This window comes from Podarcis gaigeae, assembly GCF_964106915.1.
Source record: "Podarcis gaigeae genome assembly, chromosome: 1".
NCBI lineage: Eukaryota > Metazoa > Chordata > Lepidosauria > Squamata > Lacertidae > Podarcis > Podarcis gaigeae.
The window spans coordinates 66,641,221-66,655,359 of record NC_139678.1 but is presented as its reverse complement, the minus strand read 5'-3'; the positions used below and the strand labels follow the sequence as shown (position 1 = coordinate 66,655,359).

General features: G+C 44.5%; 2 long non-coding RNA genes across 2 annotated transcripts; one reads left to right on the top strand and one right to left on the bottom strand.

The window, feature by feature from the left end:
* Positions 1-327: 327 nt before the first annotated feature.
* On the top strand, positions 328-5,194 carry LOC310838727. Its single transcript, XR_014561139.1, has 3 exons — positions 328-513; positions 971-1,237; positions 4,739-5,194. It is a non-coding gene; the product is annotated as an uncharacterized lncRNA (long non-coding RNA).
* Positions 4,813-10,141, bottom strand: LOC310838745. The gene is made up of 3 exons (XR_014561148.1): positions 9,765-10,141; positions 5,073-5,205; positions 4,813-4,949 (listed from the first exon to the last, which is right to left on the bottom strand). It is a non-coding gene; the product is annotated as an uncharacterized lncRNA (long non-coding RNA).
* Positions 10,142-14,139: the final 3,998 nt, after the last annotated feature.

The following is a 14,139-nucleotide window of genomic DNA, read 5'->3' as shown; positions in this document are numbered from 1 at the left end:
ACCTCAGCACACACTTAAATCTCTACCACTGCAACCAGCAGATTTAAGTCTACTTGCTTTTCACTAGATCATACCCTAGATTTTACCTCTGAGTTATTTATGCTAAGAATTCCAATGTATTCTTTCCCAAACACGATTGTGTGCGTTCTGCGGTGTGATACAAATTTGGGCACAAATGATGAGCTTTCTGTCAAAAGAAAAAAACCACACATCTTAATATGTAAGTGCTGAGCACTTGGTCTGTGGCCATCTTCAAAGGCCACGTAATAGAGACAGCAATAGTGAATATCAGTGCTTTTTTATTTTTATTTTTTACTCTTGCAGCTAAATTGCATATTCCTTTTGTGATGAAGGGTTAGGACCAAGCAACAGTTTTGTGGGGTTGGGATGGGGGAAAGCAATGAAACAACAGCCTGGAGCATGTTTGAATGTGAGAATGATCAACCCAGACACAGATGAGGCTGCCACAAAATACATTTGTTAGCTGCTGTCTGTTTTGAAAGAGGAACAGCAGTTCAAACCCAATAGTTATTGCTAGGGTTCCAAGCGGTTGCTCGAGAGCAAGCAGGCAAATGCCTCCCTGCTCGGCCTTGCTTTTGATGCCTTGCTTTTGATGCCAAAATAAACTTTATCTGTCCAGAGCGCCACTCTCCCATGGCTGGCTCATTCACTGGCAGAATCCGTGAGTGGACAGTCCTTAAACCTAGTAGTTTCTTGACGCCCAGTCTGCGCCTCCCTTCTTGGCGCGAAAGCTTAATGAGCAAGGAGGGCGTGGGTAACGGAGGACCTCTCTCCTTCCCGCTTTGCCCATGGTGTCCTGGCACCGCCTCACCTCCTCCGAACCCTGAAGCTCCTCTCCACTGGAGGCATGGTTACTCTCCTGAGCTGAGGAGGAGCTGCTTCCCACAATCGTTGGGGGCTCTCTGTAATCCATCCGGCTTTCCCCCTCTCCCCCCTGAGCCGATGGCAGTCCCCTGACAGTTATTATTTATTTATTCATGGCTTTCCACAAAAAAGCCTCAAAGTGATTTACAAATCTATAGCGTACACAAATAAACAAATGCATTTTAAAAATAAAACAAAACTTGTTTTTTAAAAAACAAAAGTACCCCTCTCACAATCCTATAACAAGGATGGATTCTTTGTTCCTCTACTAAAAAACAAACACCAGAAGAATGTCAGAAGTCAAACTGCAGTGTGATTCCAATTGGCCACTCTGAGCTGCAAATGATGCCCAGTTCCTCTGACAGATAGATGGAGGGCCCAGAATTCGAAGGCCATTGACATAATCATCTTATCCGTCTCTCTGGAGGAAATAAAAACGCTTGCTGGCAACGTGACGGCACGTAAGATGTGGAATGCTTTGAAGAGAGCGCATCTGCCAGTCATCCCAGCTCAGAGTCTGAATGCCCAGGGTGTGAATGCATCGGAAGTCCTGGCTGTTTCCCAGAATGTGAGTGAATGCAGGGATGCTGAGGGCACCGGTTGCAAGCTGCAGGGGGAGCAGACTGTGATGTCAGCCCAGGCAGCATTCCAGCCTCCAGGGGGAGCCAAGGAGTCGGCAGCTGAGAGCTCTGTTTCTCGTGGGAGCCAAGGTCATTGTCTTTGCAGAGGCCGGAAGGCCAGAGGTAAACAAAGACAGATGCCCTCAGATGGCCCGAAGCAGAGGGGGGGGTGAAGAGCCCACGCCAGTGGAAAACAAAGCGTTGTTAGCTGGCACTGCTTCACCAAAGGCTAAAGGCAAGTCTGATGGCCAGGAGCAGGGGGGCAAGCTGCAAAAGCCCATGCCAGTGGAAAACAACGCTTTGTTAGCTGGCACAGCTTCACCAAAGGCTAAAGGCAAGTCTCATGGCCAGGAGCAGGGGGGCAAGCTGCAAAAGCCCACGCCGGTGCAAAACAAGGTTTTGCTTGCTGCAAAGACTGCTCCAAAGGCTAAGGCCAGGTTTGTTGTGGACTCAGGGTGCACGCGCCATTTATCGAAGGACAAGCACCTGTTTATCTCCTTCACACCTCAAGACGGAGAGATCCACCTGGCTGATGGAAGGACGTTGCAAATTGCAGGAGAAGGGACTGTTAAACTTGCAAGTTTGCAAACAACCATCAGTAATGTACTTTTTGTTCCAGGAGCTGCGGACAATTTGCTCAGTGTCCCACAGCTGACTGGGTGTGGTTTTGAGATTTCCTTCAAGAGGAGCGTCTGTGTCATCAGGAAAGGCAAAGAGGACATTTTGCATGCAAAATTTATGGATGGTTTATGCTGTATAACTTATGATGACAATGCTGTTATGTCTAGTGTTGATTCTTCTTGTGCTGCACAGACTAACTCTAAGTCCATTAAGTTCACCAAGAATGTTGAGTACAATCCTAAGTGGGGGGGAAATGTGGGAATTTTCCAGAGTTACCCAGAGGAGGATGAAGGTGATGGGAAAAAGGCAGATGATGTTGAGGAAGCTGAGGATGAGGATGATGATGATGATGATGATGAGAGTTCGGATTCCAGTTCAGTTGGTGGCGCTGCTGCTGCTGTCAGCGACAGTGATGACACAGCAGACTACAAGAGCGCAAAGGCCTCAGTCAGACCATCTGATGCGTCTGACAATGAACTGGAAGAACCACTGTTCACCATTGGTCACTTTTCTCCTAAGAAGGAGGAGATGAGTCCAGAAGACTTACGTCTGGTTCACAGGTCTGAAAGGGCGACCAAAGGCAGACCTCCAAAGAGGTTTGCTGATGAGTTTGCTAAGACGGCAACTGCTGTTCTTAGTAGCTCAGAGAAGGTGTGGGAACCTTCAAGCTTCAAAGAGGTTCAGGAGTTAACCTCTAAAGATGCTGAGCCTTGGCTAAATGCCATGAAGGCTGAAGTTGATTCCTTGAACAGGAACCAAACTTGGGAATTGGTACCGGTAGTCCCAGGAATGAGACTGGTTGGCAGCAAATGGGTCTTCAAGGCCAAGACAGACCAGAATGGCAAGGTTGTCAGACACAAAGCCAGATTGGTTGCCAGAGGTTTTTCACAGGTACCAGGACATGATTACCACGAGACCTACTCGCCCACTGTCAAATATGAGAGCATTCGGCTGATGCTCAAGATAGCTGCAGAGGAGAAACTGCATGTTTCCCACCATGATATTAATACAGCTTTTTTGTACGGGATTTTGGGGGAGCAGCTGTATATGCTTCCACCTGATGGAATGCAGATACAGAAGGGAATGGTCTGTAAACTGCGGAAATCCTTATATGGTCTCAAGCAGAGTGCCAGGTGTTGGAACACAAAACTCATTGAGACATTGCTTTCTCTAGGTTTTCACCAGGGCAAAGCTGATCCATGTGTGTTTGTCAAGGAGGAGGGGCAAAACAAACTGTACTGTTTATGTTTTGTTGATGATCTTCTGATGTTTTGGAAGAATCAGGCTTTTTACCAAAGCACCCTAGCTCAGCTGAAGGAGCACTTTGACATGAAGGATCTTGGTGAGGTATCCAACTATCTTTCTCTGCAGGTGGAGAGGGACCAAGCAGGTAATTTTCTGGTACACCAAACACAGAAAATTGCTGATGTATTAACCAGGTTGAATTTGGTTGATGCAAACCCAGCAGACACACCGATGGTGACAGGTTACCAGGTAGATAGTACTGCTGAAGCGTTCTCTGACGCTACGCTGTACAGATGCATTCTAGGCAAGTTGAATTTCATTGCTAGATGCTCAAGACCTGACATTGCTGTAAGCACTAACCTGCTTAGCAGACATGCTAACAATCCTACTGTTCAGGATTGGAAAGCTCTGAAGCACATAGCCCGCTATTTGAAAGGGACTATGCACTACAGGCTGAGGTTCACCAGTCAGAAGACTGGAGGTCTTGAAATCTTTGCAGATGCAAGTTTTGGAAGTGACACCACGGATGGTACAAGCACTTCTGGAGTATGCTACATGTACAACCACTGTCTGTTTGACTGGTTGTGCAAAAAGCAGACAACAGTGAGCCTAAGTTCCTGTGAAGCAGAACTCAATGCTCTGTCATTTTCACTCATGGATTGTGAATGGTTGATGCAACTGTTTAAGGACATTGGGGTTTCTGTGAAATGTCCTATACAGGTATACCAAGACAATAGATCCTGTTTGGCTTTGCTGAACTCAGAGAGTTGCAAGCAGAGAACCAAGTACTTGCAGATTAAGCTACATCGTGCAAGAGAGTGTATTCAAAAAGGACTGATTCAGGTGTCCTACATGGCAGGAAATGAAATTCCTGCTGATCTGTTGTCTAAGGTTGTTAACAGAGAACAACTTAAGGTTTACGTACAGAGGTTGCAATTGGGTTGAACCACAGGTACTACAGGTTACACGGAAAGGGGGAGGATGTTAGGATATTTCCGTTCCACCTTAAGAGAGAGCAGGCTTGTGAGTCACAGAGTCTGCGTATTTCCTGTTTCTCAGGATGTTTAAGTTTGCTATTGCTTTCGTTTTCTCTCTCTGCGCCAGAACACGCTAGCAGTCGGTCATGTTTTTCTTTGTTCTGACCAACGCTGAATAAACATTCTAAATGATACTCTCCTGAGTGCAACTTTTGCTGTGTGAATTCTGCTGATAGAGTGTGCATCAGCCCAGGAATGTGGCAATCTGTTTCTGAGGCTTGGTGCCGCTAATTGCTGATACTGCGTGACTACGGGACATCAACAGATCGTCCGGAGACGACGTGGAGGCAGTGATGGCTTTTGTCTCCCTGGCAGTATCCCAACAGCTAGGTTGTCTGGATTCATGCGCTATAGCTCTGGCCTCTAGCCTCAAGGTCTGGATTAGTCAGAAAGCAAGAGTTTCCCCATCAAACAGGGTCTTCCATGAAGGATATGCCAAAAACAATATCTTTTCATAGTCTCTTTTAGTATAATGTATGAAATACAGAGCATTGTATGCAAAACAACCAGAGTTATCCTATGCAGAGCAGGAAAAGCAGTTCTGGAAGAAGGAGAACAACCAAAAAGGTAAACAGGGAAACTCCTTTTCATCCTTTCTGGACATTAAATAAAACTTATGGGGGAAAATGAATTGAAATTTTCACTTCACTGCATCCAATATTACCTTTTCTTCTCTCTGTTGTCTTTAATAAGGGCAAGATTTCATCCTTGGTTGCAGACTCAGGAAGTTAAAAACATTGAACCTTACAGATTGCATTTTGCTTGGAGCACTTGTCTGTCACCGTCTCATTTACAGTCTGTTGAAACAAGGAAGACAAAGGTTTTTACATGGCTGTATCTGTTTTATAGGCTTTCCTTCTAATTATGCCTTTCCTCCTTTGTCGCTTGCTTTGTGGAAAGCAAAATCTGCCCTTCTTTTCCTTGGAGAGGTCTTGCTGCCAATAATATATAAACAGAAATCTTCTCAAGTTAGGAGACCTCTAACTCTGCGGGCATTATTAGAAAGGCAACAGAGAGGCAAAAAGAGAGGCAAAAAAAAAGTAGCTGTGTATTTCTTTCAGGGGGAATTTCTCCTCACCGCTCTCCCCACACCCCTGTTCTTTGGATAGCTGAGTTTTGACTCCCCTTTTCAAGTGTCATTTCCTGAAGAGATAAAAAGACTAGAGCAAGACTGCAGGGATAGACATTTATGATGGTGTAAGATGCCCTGCTGGGGATGCAGGTGGCGCTGTGGTCTAAACCACAGAGCCTAGGGCTTGCCAATCAGAATGTCGGTGGTTCGAATCCCCGTGACGGGTGAGCTCCCATTGCTCGGTCCCTGCTGCTGCCAACCTAGCAGTTTGAAAGCACGTCAAAATGCAAGTAGATAAATAGGTACCGCTCTGGCGGGAAGGTAAATGGCATTTCCGTGCGCTGCTCTGGTTCGCCACATGCTGGCCACATGACCCGGAAGCTGTACGCCAGAGTCGTCCGTGACTGGACTTTAACAGTCAGGGGTCCCTTTACCTTTACTTAAGATGCCCTGCAGAAGGTAGGATATTTTGTGATCTAGGGGCCATTGCACAGAAGCCCTTCTTATGCATGCCACTAACAGAGCATCTTTGCATTTGGTAGGGTGTGATGGAAGCAGGCATTTCTTCAGATATTTGGGGCGAAAGATATTTGGTAACCCAAGCAGACCCAGCATAGAAAGAACTTTTAAGCACTCTGCCTTGTTTGGGGGTAAGGCCTCTTGGTGTGCTGGCTCCAGAAGACTAGGGATGCTTGTGCAAGAACTTGTGGGAACTCAGGCAGTCCCATGAGATCACGGAAGAACATCCCAGAACCAATGTGCCAAGAGGGCTTTGATTCCCAAGCAAGGCAGAGAACTCTAAAGCTTTTTATATGCCCTGAAAGCCCAGTGCAAAAAGAGCTTTTAAGCTCTATGCTTTGCTTACACTTAATTTGCAGAACTTCAGCCAGCCAACCCTCAGTGGAATATGGTTGAAATGGCGTGAGTTAAATGGACATAAGATGCGGACGATCTGCATCAAAAAGGCAAACACCATGTTGTACTATATTTCTGAAGCATAATTTTATAAGCATATTGGTGCACATGCCCACTTGACTGCTTCAAGCTGCAGAACTGCCACTGTTACAGCTGCCACATCACACTCATTCTGCATTTATAAGAAATGGATATTTTAGTGTTGATCTCAGGCAGGTTCCTTCACTGTACCCTTTTTGTTGCCTGCTAAAAAAAACCCACATTTTTGTTTAGACAAGCCTACCTAAATATGTAAAACTTCCCACAGCCCTTAAATTTATTGAAAGGTTGTAAAGGTCCTGAAAATTTGTATCAACATGCTACAGAATTTCAAAAGCTGCTTATATTGTTTGCTTGAATAAATTAAAATATCTGAGGGAAGAGTGCAGTGTTTTGTGAATAAAGACTGTGCTAACAGACTATGCTGTGAGTGTCAGTTCCACACCACTTGAGCTGTGGGGCTACTTGAGCTGTGAATTAGAACCTGAATATGGATGCTTCTCTGAATGAAAAAAAGAGACTGAAAATTCTTAAAATGACTTATTTATGGATGCATATTCCCATACTTGAAGACATGTTACTATGGAAACTCTGTTTTAGAAGCTTAGAGATTATTGTTTTGATTTAAATTGGAGTGCAATATCCAGCTTCTTTAATATAGCTGCCTCTCCCAGTCCCTTAGTGTATTCTGTGGTAAATTGTAGAACTGCAATGATCACTCTGAGTGTCTTAATTTCTGTAGAAGCTCCTTCTATGATTCAGCATATTGATCCGGAAAAGATACACAGCAGGATCCACAGAAAGCAGGTATCTGTTAAATTTAAGGGTCCTTCCTTCCCAGAATGGGGGAGGGACCCTACTTCTCTTTAAACACCTGAGCATCTGAGGCCTTCCCAACAGAAACTCTTCAGGTTAAGTATGACATCATGTTTACCTCAGTGGATAAGAATACTACACTGTGACAGATTACAATGCAGGCATTGTATCCAACGGTGTCTTTCAGCTAATGGCAGTGATAGGAGATAAATAAGTTCAGTTTGCATTTTAATTCCACTTAATTCACACTTAAAAAAAAGTTTTTAAAACTTTTATTTATTATTGTCAGAACAATATTTCTATATGGGGAGCTTGATTATATATTTTGTGGTTTTATATTCAGATTTTGTTCTGTGAACCGCCCTGAGACCTCCAGGTATAGGGCAGTATATAAATTAAATAACACATAAATAAATAAATAAATAAATAAATATCAAAACAAACAAATAAAAACCATTGATAATTACAAGAGTAAGCATCACCCTTGAGGTGACATTATAACAAGTGTGTAAACAAATACATTTGATCATTCCCACCTATATTAGATTATGAACACATCAAGAGCATGATTTCACTAATATTTCCCAAGATAAAGAAAGCATATGTCTATCTTGTTAGCATAATACTTCCTCATACGGATATGTATATTGTAAATGCTTATTTGGCTCTAAACAATATCTTTATATTAAAAAATTTCTGGCATTTTGTTTACCTTCTCTCTTCCTACAATTCGCAGAGTTCCTTGTGAAGAGGGATTGACTATTGAACCATTCTGGGAATTGTAGATCTGGGAGGGGTATAGGGGTCTCCTGTCAACTCTCAGCATCCTTAATAAACGGCAGCTCTCTGAATTCAGAAGCCATGACTGTTCAAATTGGTGTTATGGTGTTTTTAAATGTATGGTGTGAATGTGGCCCTAGTGATTAGCCATTGACACTACGTTTCCTTCTCAAAATCCCTGGCTGCAATCCTATAATCTTAAATTGGGAGTAAGCCTCATTGAAATCCATGAGATCTACTTCTGAAAAGCCACACGTAGGATTGTAAATTTCTGTTCTGTGGGTGCCAGTGTTACAGTGCTCTGCAAATGAGGTTTCTACATTTGCACCTGTATCCCTTGTGCAAGTGTCATGAAGCATCCAGATGCTTATTATTCTTAGTAGTACCATGAGAAAAGTGGTTTGGTGCCTCAATTTTCTCGCGAAGATGGCAATGGAGAACATAGCTGAGAATTAGATTCAATTTCCCTGGCTTCTGAGCTTGGTCTGCCCCTCACAATACTTGTTCCACACAGCCTTTGAATGCAGATTGTGATAGACTTCCAGCTTTGTCATTTGGAATTGATAGCACCACTCTTGAAAACATGTTCTAAAAAGTAATAACACTCCAGTACTGCTACCCGAACAATGGAGACAATAAATGGATTACATAACGTTTCTGAAATAACATCTTTTCCCCATTGTAAAATGACATGAAAGGCTTGAAACTAAATCTCCTTAGAGACAGTTTGCGACATCCGTCAAAAGTTTGCCCTCTTTCATCATCTCTCTCTAAACTTGCTATGCAAGAAGACATCTGTCAGTGTGGTGTGCTGGTGGCAACAGGGCATTTCCCTGTGTCTTTGCATGAGGAATCGTAGCTAGGTGGTTGAACACATGCATTCATATCCAGAGTTCCCCTATGTATCAGTCCTGGTCATTTCCTGTTGGCAATGGCTTGGAACGCTCTCTGGATGAGAGTTGAAAAGCTACTGCCAGACAATATAGAAAATGTTGGCCCAGATATATGAAAACAACCAAAAACTATACAAAAAAACCAAACCAAAACCAAACAAACATCAGATAAATTGAGAAACAATGCAAAATATGCACCTGTGGCAGAGACATGATAAAACAAAGAACACAAACACAGCAAATACATTAAAAACAAGACTGAAACCCTAACAAAGTGGACACTCAAAGTAAATACTCATTTATTCAGTTGAGAAAGCTTGTCAGAACAGAAATGGCTTCTGTTGTTTCCAGACAGTGCGGAAAATGGGTGCCTCTTGTTCCACAGAACAGGGGAAGCCACAGTAAAAGCCCTGCTCCACGTTCCTGTAGAACAGGCTTCTGATATCTTCGAAACTTGCAGGAGAAGCTCTGCCACAGACAGCTGGCACCTATTGGGTATATAAGGGACAAGGCGGTGTCTCAAGTAACCTGGTCCAGAGCTGCATGGGGCATTATAGGCTAGTATAGGCTAGTACTATATTCTGAATTCTGTCCAGTAGCAGACTAGCAGTCATGCAAATCCAATGGCTAAAGTGTTATATGGTGCAACCTAGCTGCTATGTTCTGCAGCAGCTGCAGCCTGAGGAATAATCTCACATAACGTGCATTGCAGTAACTAAAGATAAACAATTAACAAAATTCATGAATTCACGTCACATGCAGTATTCCAAATAAATATTAACAAAATATCAGCAAATGACAATAAAACAAAACCAGCACCACCCATTATAATAAAACATACATTTGAACTGACTCTGTACATAATCCTGCCCCTTCCCCCAAAACATCTTCATCAAATGGAGCAAAGGAATTAATAAAGCCACTCTTAGCTCTTCAGAATATGAAAAGCAAGCCAAAGGCTAAACGATAATTTTCTCCTCGCCGAGCTCAAAAACACACACAAACATCAATCTCTTTCCATGCTTGAGGCTTCTCTTTCTCTGCGACCATCACTGCTGTACCTCTTTATATTAAACCATATTACTTTATTCTTCCCTCCCCATTCCTTTTTTGTATCATGTCTATTAGATTATGAGCTTGTGGGCTGCCTTATCTTTTAATGTCTGCTCATTGCTTAGAAAATTGTAGGTGCTTGGTAGATGATAGACAAATATTTAAATAAAGAATACCTTAACCTGATCCTTTTGATATAGCATCTAAGGCCCCGTCTGTATTATACATTTAGAGCGGTATCATACCACTTTAAACAGTTGTGGCTTCCCTCAAAGAATCCTGGGAACTGTAGTTTGTTATAGGCACTGAAAGTTGTTAGGAACACCTCCCCCCCCCCAACAATTTCCAGAGTTCCTTGGGAACAGGGTTGGGCTTTTAAACCACTCTGAAAATTGCAGCTCTGTGTGGGGAATAGGCGGTCTCCTAATGAGTCTCAGCACCCTTATCAAACTACAGTTCCCAGGATTCTTTGGGGGAAGCCATTGCTATTTAAAGTGGTATGATACTGCTTTAAATGTACTGTCCAAATGGAGCATTCAAAGGGAGTGCCCCAAAGCAGCAGAACCGGCTCCCAAATGCAGACAAATGAAGGGAAGAAAATGTTTCATATCGACAGAATGCTTCATAATAATCAATACCTGATCGGCTACTTCTGGGCTGGAAGCCTTGATCATTCGGTTACAGAAGTATTTACTTTCCGCTTTCAAGCCCTGCTATGTATAAGGAAAGAAAAGCACAGAACAGAGCAAAGTATTTCCAAAATATAAAAGTCCTTTGAGTCTAGACTTTCAAGGCCTCCCATGGTGTCAAGAGCTTCTGAAGACATGTCTCTGGGATTCCATTGTATAATTCACAAAAGACTCAGCAATTCGCTTTCTGTACATTATCTGTCAGATTTCTACTATACTCCTCTTATGGATTTTTTTTTTTGGGGGGGGTTGAGTGGGGGAAGGAAACCAAGGATACTGATATGAGAAGCCTTTGTAAGAGAAGCAGAATGTACACTGGCTGAAAAGGATGGGCACCTTGATTGAACTACGACACTCTTTAAATGAATTTCATTTTGAAAAGATGCAACACTCAACATGGCTGTTTCAGGCATAAGAAAAAGTGTTGACTTCAAGCGGCGCCACAGGCAAGAACACACCGCCCCTTGAGTGTGCAGCTATCAAAAGCTTCATGTCGGATTCAACTCCTGCTAAATGGAATAATTAAATGGTCAAGCCTCAGACACCGGCTGCACTGCAAAATGCTCCCGAGGCCTGAAACTGCAACCCAGGGTGTCGGCAAATAAGCGCTTTGGGTGGGCCTCAACAAAGGTTCCTGTCACTACCTGTGACAGACTGATATGAGCCAATTCGGGAATGTCATTCTTACATGAGGGTGGGTTGACCCTACCGTCCATTGAATAAGTGAATTGATTGAATAATACTTTATATAGAAGTGCTGCACTCTGTCGTTTCTTTTCCTCTGCAGAGGCTGCTGGTTTCTGCTTCTCCCTAAACAGTACAAGCCAGGGGTGCCAACCCCTAGGGGCCCAACACTTTTGCCCCCCCCCCCAGTACTATGGGGGGGTCCAGGATGGCAGAGGCAGCTGAGCATGGAGCCAAGTGTGGTATGGCTTCAGTGGCTGGCTCCTCCCCCTCCTCCTCTTCCTGCTGCAGAGGGGAAGGAGTGGGAAAGAAGCTCTTGGCTGGTGGCAGTGGCAGGAGGAGGAAGAGGATGACGATCAGAGGAAAGGAGACGCCGGTGATCGAAGCTGAATGGCAGCCACGTTTGGCTCCACCCCTTGGCTCCTCCCGATGTCCTGCCATTGTGATGTGACGTCACATGTGTGACATCACAAACACAATGTCGCACACACCCATCTCCCTCTCAAGTTGGCACCTTTGGTACAAGCCTATGCATGTCTTCATTGTTCAATGGAGCTTACTTCTAGAGAGGAGGAAGGTCAAAAGGCAGAGATGAGGCAGGCTGCTGAAGAAGCCAGGGAGTCTCCCACTCCTGCAGCAACAAGTTCCCCTTCAGCCTGTTTTCCTAGAACATACGGAGGAATGAAGAGAGCAGAGCAGAGATTGGTTGTGTGCACCTGCAGTCTACAATGGCTTGGGTCAAACACTGGAGAGGAGATAGGCAGCTGTAGGAAGGTGAGGACCTTCAGCCCTCGCAACTGCTTCATTGGGGCAAGATCTACTGGGAAGAGTTGCTGGGATTACTGTGCCTGCACTGTTTTGGTTGCTTTGAATAAAGAGTTGACTGACATTGTGTGTTTTTATTGCTGACCTACACTTGACTTCGGCTCCTGACAGTTAGTGCTGCAGCAGTTGTGTGACCATTCTTGGTGATGGGCAGTTATAAACCCCAATAATAATTACAGTCGTACCTTGGAAGCTGAACAGAAGCCGTTCCAGAAGTCCGTTCGACTTCCTTGGTTCGGAAACCAAGCCGCGGCTTCCGATTGGCTGTAGGAAGTTCCTGCAGCCAATCGGAAGCTGCAGATATTGTGCTGGACATTCAGCTTCCAAAGAATGTTCACAAACCAGAACACTCACTTCCGGGATTGCAGCATTCAGGAGCCAAAACACATGCGTATCAAGGCGTTTGGCTTCCAAGGTATGACTGTATAATGGCCTCAAGCTAATGTTTTTGGTTTTTAAAAACTGTTCCCCAGCCCCACCAATAATATATACCACCCTGAGCTCCTTATAAAAAAGAAGAGATATAAATTTAGTCACCCAACTAAGTGCTACTCTGAGTCGACCCAATGAAATCAATGGATGTGGCCTGCTGAAATATGTTGATTTTAATCCACCCTGATTATGACATACTCTGTGAACAGTTTTACTCCTCCTTGCAACCCTGCTGAAAAATCAACGAAAGGGGAACAGTCATTTCACAGGGCAAAACTATGAATGAGAAGCGTCCCCCTGTTCTTAACCTTTCTTGACCTGGGAAATTGTAAAGTATAGATATATAGCCCCAGAGATCAGTGGGTAAATCATGTCATGAGACTCTTAATCTCGGGGTTGTGGGTTGAAGCCCCATGTTGGGCAAACGATTCCTGCATTTCGGCAGGAATAGATGACTCTTATTAAAAAAAGTGTAGCTGTAGCCCTCCTACACCAGCTGCCCCGTGAATGGGGAGGAAAGGCATTGACATTCCCGTGGAGAGAAGGTGTTTTCATCTCTCCTGTGTGAGAGAAAGCTTCTCCTCCTTCCGGAGGGGAGGGGTTGTGAGCGGGAGCCGATTCCTGCGTCAAGCAGGGGGCGTTTGCCCCCTGCCTTGCCTTCATCACTGGCGTGCCACGCCTCCCGGTTGGGCACCCAATTGGGTGACACTGCGGGGGCGTGGTCTAGTCGTTCAAATGTGGCCGCGCCAGCTTTCTCCACCATTGCGCTGCCGATCTCCACGAGTCACCCACCCACCACTCCCTTTAGAGCGTAGCTTATTGCTTGACCTTGCTATGGACCCACGGTTGCCCAGGTGGCCTGGTAGGAGTTTTTTCCATTTGGCAAATTGACACCAGCCTCTTGGTTTTTTTTGCCTACCTCGTAGCAATCATCACAACTTTCTCGGTATTTGGAGGTTAGGCATTAGAATGTGTTGTTGGTGTATGGAAGGGCAAGGTGTGGCCATCGCCTACTCCTTCACTTATGGGTATTCCGTTAAAGGAATCCGGCAGTCGTGGATCCTGTCCGATGCCTGTGTGGTGGGGGGGCCATGGCACGACCCTGGTGACATCAGGGGAGAGCTTATAGTTGTATTTGCATCAACAGGCTCCCCCTACTGGTGGTTAACCCTCCGTCTGACTCACCCCTCTCCGAGTGGGTGGAGTCAAATCTGCCGTTGTCCAATGCCTAAGCCAATACCTTCTCACATGCTGTAATCAATAAAGTTGTGGCCTTTTCTAGCCCATTAACCTAATATCCTGTGTCCACGTGTCTTTATTATTCCCAAGAGGGGGTGGGTCCTCGAATCACAAGAATAGTTGCAAGGGTGGACTTCTAATGAAATGTGGGCATGCTTCAGGAATGGGGTGTTCAGTGGAGGAGAGGCTGAGCCAATGAAAACAGGAACTGAGCAGAAAGAACAAGTGGTCTCTTTTGTATTGTAGATTTATGAGGAAATATTTATTGAGACCTTTTGATGGGTGCCATGGGAG